The sequence below is a fragment of the Mauremys reevesii genome, linkage group 17 (assembly GCF_016161935.1).
Source record: "Mauremys reevesii isolate NIE-2019 linkage group 17, ASM1616193v1, whole genome shotgun sequence".
Lineage (NCBI taxonomy): Eukaryota > Metazoa > Chordata > Testudines > Geoemydidae > Mauremys > Mauremys reevesii.
Genome location: NC_052639.1, coordinates 34,292,162 through 34,299,110, shown reverse-complemented (window position 1 = coordinate 34,299,110; position 6,949 = coordinate 34,292,162). Strand labels below are relative to the sequence as shown.

General features: G+C 53.1%; 1 long non-coding RNA gene across 1 annotated transcript; it reads left to right on the top strand.

Moving 5' to 3' along the window:
• Positions 1-1,645: 1,645 nt before the first annotated feature.
• On the top strand, positions 1,646-6,383 carry LOC120385057. The gene is made up of 3 exons (XR_005589239.1): positions 1,646-1,704; positions 6,107-6,247; positions 6,324-6,383. It is a non-coding gene; the product is annotated as an uncharacterized LOC120385057 (long non-coding RNA).
• The last annotated feature ends 566 nt before the right edge of the window (positions 6,384-6,949 follow it).

Genomic DNA, 6,949 nt, shown 5'->3' with positions numbered 1-6,949 from the left:
CCCGAGCCGCCGCCCCACCCCGCCCGCCCGGGCGCTGCGGCCGTTGGGATTCGAATCCCGCTCGCGGCCAGGCGGCCCCAGCCCGGGAGCAGCGGGGTGCGCGGCTCAGTCCCCGCGGGCGGCACCAGTGGGACTCCGCCCGGCGCTGCTGGGGGCTCGAGCGAGCGCGGGGCAGCCGGCGGCCGGGGCGGGGCAGGTCCGAGGCGCTGAGGCGGGACGGTGAGTGGCGGCTCCGCACGGGCTGGGGCTCAGACCCCCAGTGCCAGGCGCCAGGCCCAGCCCTGCCGCGCCCCTGCCCGGGAGCCGGGCTGGGGCGGGGGCATAGGGCAGAGGCAGCGCGGAGTGAAAGGGCTTCACCCCGCGGGGCCTGGGGGCAGCAGCAGGTGGGGCAGGGGCTGAGCTGCCGGGAGCAGCCCCACGGCGGCGGCCTGGGGCGCGGGGCGGCGAGTCCCGTCCGTGTGCGCAGGGACCGAGGGGCAGAGTCAAGCTGTGCGTTGTCCGGCAGTTCGGGGCTGCAGCCTCTTCGCGCCCACGGGCCACTTTGTGACCCTCAGAGCAGCCCCGGATCTGCCGTGGCCTCCCGAGGCCCTGCCCTGCTCACGCCGGCCCCCTCCCTACCCCACCCTCACTCAATGTCACCAGGCCGGGGGGGGGGCAGGCACTGGGCTGGATTAACATGGGGGCAAATAAAATCAGGACAAGCCTCTGTGGGGAGGGTTTCAGTTGTTGCTAAAGGTGGGGAAGCCCTCAGTCTCTGTCTGATTGTGTGTGTCTCTCTCTCCTCAGGATATTGGCGTTGAGTTTCCTGGGTGAGGCGCTGCTGATTCAGAAAAGTATTAGACATTTATATGGACCATATCATCCAAACTTCGCTGGTATACAAAATGTAGAAGGGATATAAATCCTTATGCTTCAGGATATAAGCCTACCACCAACTGATAGGGGTCAGGAAGAAACTTCTCCTATGGGCAGGTTAATCCATAATTGTTTGATATTGTGTTTCTCAGACTTTCCTCTGAGGCAGCTGGGCCTGTGACTTGCCCTGAAAAATAGATCATTGGTGGGCCTTTATATTATGGGGCTGATCATTTTTTGTTTTATGGTAGTGTTTAGATGTCCCAACCAAAATTCAGGGTCCCATTACAAAAACATAGTAAGAGATTGTCCCGTGCCTCAAATACAATCTAAACAAATAGACAAGATAGGCAAACAGTAGGATAAAGTATTATTAACCTCCATTTATAGATGGGGAACTGAGGCAGAGATGAAGGACCAGTGTTTCAAAGATATTTAGGTGCTTAAGATGCAAACAGATGCTTAAAGGTGCTTTTGAAAATTGCACCAGCAGATTAGGTGCATAACACCCACTGATTTCAATAGGAGTTAGGCGCCAAACCTAACTTAAGCATGACTGGTCTATTTCCCATTCCAATTTTCACCAAAACCAATACGGTTCTGCTCACTGATGCCTAGAATATTCCTGGAATTTTGGAATTGCTTGGATGTGGTGTTCACAAGTTCATGTTACAAGCAGAGAAATGCTATCAAGTAGAGTGAAGAACTCACATTACTCAGTAAACAAGTTTTCAAATGTTTTCCTCATACAGATCACTTCTTCAGATAAAGAATATTTCTTCTCCCAACCCGCCCTGCCTCACACCTACAGTACCCCACAGCAACAAGAGAGCTTAGTGACATGAAAAGGTAATTTTAGGACAGGATTAAGGGCATGGGTGCAAACCAAGTGGTTTAAAAGTGGTGGGTGCAGTCAGTCATTACATGATGATGTACACAGTCTGTGACATCACACTCCATTGCCAATGAAACAATAGTGACATCTCGTGCAGAGAAGTGTAAACAAGAAGCAGGCAGCATTATCTTCTGCAGATATAAACAACTTCTTTGTCTGAGTGATTGGCTGAATAAGATATTATATTACGCCCATAACATCACAGGCCATAGGTGGTCAAAACACCTGACTTTATGGTCACCGCTGTGGTGATGGCACTTCCATATCACTGCTACCTGATGGCCATAGATGGTCAGACCTTTTGGGATTTTTCCTTATATGCATATTCAGAGCCACAAGTAACAGGTGACCCATCTCAGGCGAGTAATAAAGAGATTGTGTGACACACCAGCCAGCCTCTGCCTATAAAAAGGCTGGAGCTGCCAGCAGGGCCAGCTTTAGGCCAATTCAACCAATTCCCTGAATCGGGCCCCGCCCTAGAGGGCCCTGTGCCCAAGCCCCAGTACAGTGTACTGGCAAGAGCCGGTGCGCTGTACCGGGGTGGCCCGGCTGTAGGGATATTAAAGAAGGTTTATATTAAACATGGTTTATAAAAGAAATGATTTATTAATTTATTGTTAATTAATACTTTATAACTTAAGGTTTATGTTAGAAGTAAATTTGTGATTCCCAACATTTAGCCTCTAACCTGCAAGCCACCAGCTGTATCTGTGTGAAGCCTGCTCAAAGAGATACTTGGTATAAAACTTGTTAAGCTCAAAGAAATACTTTGTATAAAACTTGTTAAACATTAATTATCTCTAAGTAAGCCAAAACAGTAGCTGTTATAGTGTATAAATAGAGATCCCCACCCTCTGTAAGTTTTCATCTCACTTTATCTTTGCTTGTTAAAAGACAGGGAGGGTCACATAAATTGGTAACACCCCTAAAGGTAAAAAGACAGTGAACTAGATGTAATTAAGATAGAGAATGTATGTGAATGCATGCCTAGTTTAAACAATGAATGAATGGTTAGGAAGTTACCAGCCTGAAGAATTCAGTGTCGGCTGAAGAAGGTGTCAAGTGGGATCAACCAGATGACCCCACTACCTCAAAGGAAGGAAAAACAAGCATCTGACAGAATGGAGCCAGCCACCTGCTGATTGATTTAGCAACAGCAAAATGAAGCAACTCTCATGGACTGACATAGGAATAAATTCCTATCAAACTGGACTCTAAAGACTGAGGACTTTGAGGGCTTGGCTACACTTACAAATTTGCAGCGCTGCAGCAGGGTGTGAAAACACACCCTCTGCAGCGCTGCAAATTGCGGCGCTACAAAGCGCCAGTGTAATCAAAGCCCCAGCGCTGGGAGCGCGGCTCCCAGCGCTGTCCGTTATTCCCCACAGGGAGCTGGAGTACGGACAGCGCTGGGAGAGGTTTCTCCCGGCGCTGGCGCTTTGACTACATAGCGCTTCAAAGCGCTGCCGCGGCAGCACTACCACAGCAGCGCTTTGAAGTGCTAAGTGTAGCCACAGCCTGAGTCTATGGTTCTGCTGCCAGCCTCCAGGAGCATCAAATGCATCTGACACAGACTTGGCTCCATCCTCATGACCAAGATACCTGGCCAGTAACTTGGCATGAGCAATGTCTAGGCTGGTAACTATAACATCTGTACAGAACCTGAATGAATGATTGTGTGAATGAATATATGTGTGTGTGTGTGTGTATAAGGAATAAGTAGTGATAGTAATAAGTAGTAAAACAACGTTGTTTACTGTTGTCTTTTGTTTTGTTATGGTATTTACAATAAATGTGGCATCTTTGCCTTATCCCTCTTAATTAGATCCTGTTGGTTTTTATTATATTAGTATAACACGGCTTCCCCCGGGCGGGGAGTATTTAAAGGGCCTGGGGAACTCTGGGGAAGTGGTGCAGCTTTGGCGGCTATTTAAAGGGCTGGGGCGGTAGAAGCAGGGGAGCCCTGGGCCCTTTAAATAGCCCCTGAGCCAGGCTGCTGCTGCTACCCTGGTGGGGAGGGAGGAAGAGGGGCAACCACCGTACAGGGTGGGCTGCACCCCTGTCCGCAGCCAGCCCCTGTCCGCCCAGCCCTGCCTGCACCAGCCCTGCCTGACCGGCCCGTCTCCAGCCAGCCCCGCATTCCCTGCCCTGCCTCCAGCCCCGGTCTCCAGCCAGCCCCGCACTCCCTGCCCTCAGCCAGCCTGTCTCCTGCCCGCCCCTGCCGCACACTCTGTCCTGCCCGCACCAGCCCTGCACCCGTTGCCCTGCCTGCAGCCAGACCCTACCTCCAGTCAGCCCCTGCCCTGCCTCCAGCCAGCCCCATGTCCACTGATGCCCTGCAGTTCCCAGGGCAGTAACCCTGCACACCTGCTTCAGTGAGGAGCAGGGGCAGCTGGGACCCACACCGGTGGGAGACCAGACGGCAAGTGTGAAAAATCAGGACAGGGCGTGGGGCGTAATAGGAGCCTATATAAGAAAAAGCCCCAAATATTGGGACTGTCCCTATAAAATGGGGACATCTGGTCACCTTAGCTGGAACATTTTTACAGTTCTTGGTAGTAGCAACACATTAGTTACAAAAATTACCATTAGCGATAACAACAAATTCATTGCAAGGGTCCACCTACAATCATTTTTGTCATCATGCCACACCTTTGGCTCAATACCATTGGGGTTTGCGCCTTTTAGGGTTAACCCGTGCATAGGCGGCAGGTTATATACACCTGCGGTGCCCGGGCTCCAGGAATATTCAGGGGCCGGGTGCCCTGCTCCAGCAATATTTGGAGCTGGGTCTCTCCCCCGGCCCTGCCTGGATGGGGCCCGGCCCTTACCTGAGCCTCTCCAAAGCCCCAAACCCTCCGCCCCAGCCAGAGCCCTCATCCCCTGCACCTAATCCTCAGCCCGAGCCAGCCCTCATCCCCGCACCTAATCCTCAACCCCAGCCAGGCCCTCATCCCCCACACCTAATCCTGAGCCCCAACCCTCATCCCCTGCACCTAATCCTCAGCCCCATCCCTAGGCGCCCCTGCAGCATGAACTCCTCAACCTCAGCCCCAAACCTCATCCCCCTGCACCCTAATCCTCTGACCCAGTCCTGAGCCCCCCCCCCTCAGGAATCCCTCATCCTCAGCTCCACAGCCCACACCCCTGGACTCCCGCCTATCCCCCACCCCCCTTCCCAGAAGGTGCCCCCCCCCATCCCACACACCTTCCCAACCCCAAACTCCGTCCCAAAGCCTGCACCCTTCACCCCCTCCTGCACACCCACCCCTGCCCCAGCCCAGAGCCTGCACCCAGCACCCAAACTCCATCCCAAAGCCTGCACCCTGGACCTAATCCCCAGCCCAGGATCTGCACCCCAGACCTCCCCGCCGAGACCCCTCTCAGACCCGTAGGCCGGTGGGGGCAGAGTTGAGGCGGGTTCTGAGCACCACCAAAATTTCTACAGACTTGCCACCCATGAACCTGTGGCTTCCTTTGCAAACTTCCTCCTTGTTCTGAAGGATCAAACCCTGATTTTCTTGCTTAACAGAATTTACTGGCTGATGGGGTGGGCTCTCTTTGCTAACAGCCATTAGCAAGTCTTCTCCCTGCCAGCCAAGTAATTTGCATCAACACAGAAGCACAGACTGCTCACTTAAAGAATCAGAATGGAGACATTCCTGTTCCAACACCATTGTCTTCCCAACCAGCTGGCCAAACACAGCCACTTGCTTATAGAGCTGCTCAACTTTCTTAACAGCCCTTACTCCATCTGAGACCTTTTCAAAGCTATCCACACGGGCTCTTTCAAAGGAAAGTGGGTGGATTTTACATATCTTCCTAACCAGTCTTTAAAGGGTTAAGTCAGTCTGTGAGTTAATTAACTCTTTCTGGCCCTGTCGCCTTCAATGAGAGATTATATTACACCCATAACGTCACAGGCCATATATGGTCAAAACAGCCGTGGCCAGGCTGGGACCGGGCTGGGCCTGGGGTACTCAGCTGGGGCCAGGCAGGGGCGGACGAAGCCAGGCCGAAGGAGCCGCTCAGGCGGGAACGGACTGGAGGGAGCCACTCGGCTGGGCTGGGCTGGGCCTTGCCATGCCTCCCTGGAGCCCTCCTCACACTCCTTTCCCCTGGTCCAGCCTTTGTTCCAGCTCAGGTGGTAGCTAGTGGATTTCTCACGATGGCTGCCCCATTTGTTCCCTTCCACTCAGATACAGATACAAAAGTGATACATTTATACAAATAGGATGACCACACTCAGTAGATTATAAGCCTTGTAATGATACCTTACAAGAGACCTTTTGCATGAAGCATGCTGCAGTTACATTATATTCACACTCATTAGCATATTTTTATAAACTCCTATAGAATGGAACATGACAACAGCAAAGACGACGACAGTGGAGACACCTCTGAAGAAATGCCCTAGAGCCCTTGGGCCGTCACGCTTCAGGAATGTGCGTGAGGTGCTAGGAGACCTGGAGATGGGGGGTGTCCTGCTGGCCGTAGGTGAGTGTTGTGAACCCCAGTTGCTAGGCTGAATTTATCCATTCCCTGGCAATAAAACATTGTCTTGTTTTCACAGCCACTTTCGGTCTCCTGGCTTCTACCCTCTACCCTACTGGCAGGGCATTGTGCAGCACCCTTTCCAGCCCACCTGGGTGGAGGAGATTGAGGAAGAGAGCATCTGCCATCCAGCTCCATCTCATCTAGAGCAAGTGAGTGGAGGTCTCCAGAGCCATCGCCAGTGGGGTGGGAATGGCCCAGCAATAGGGCTCCCAGCCTTTCCCTTGCAGGAGATTGTTCCCAACGTCGAGAGTCTTTCGGGAGGGCAGAACCTGCCAGGTGCTGAACACCCACAATGGCAAGCAGTGAAATCAGTGGGAACTGAGGCGACTCCTCCCTCCTGGGATTGGCACCGTGTGAACGAACTTTCATTTAGGACTATCCGGGTTCCGCTCTTTCTCTGGCCTGGGAGGGGCGGGGTCTACTGGGGTGGAGGCGGTTTGTCCAAACTAACGGAGAGCCCCATTGCTCTGAAAGAATGAGACTCTCCCAGTTTCACAGGGCCCTATTGGGTGAGGGGAACATTGGGAGCAGCCTGTGCTGTGAGCTGCTGCCAGTGCGTGTGGGCGGCAGCCCCTGCCCTGGGGTGGGGTGTGTGGGGAGGAGGAATTGCCTCAGCAGAGGGACGTAGGCAGGAGCAGGCAG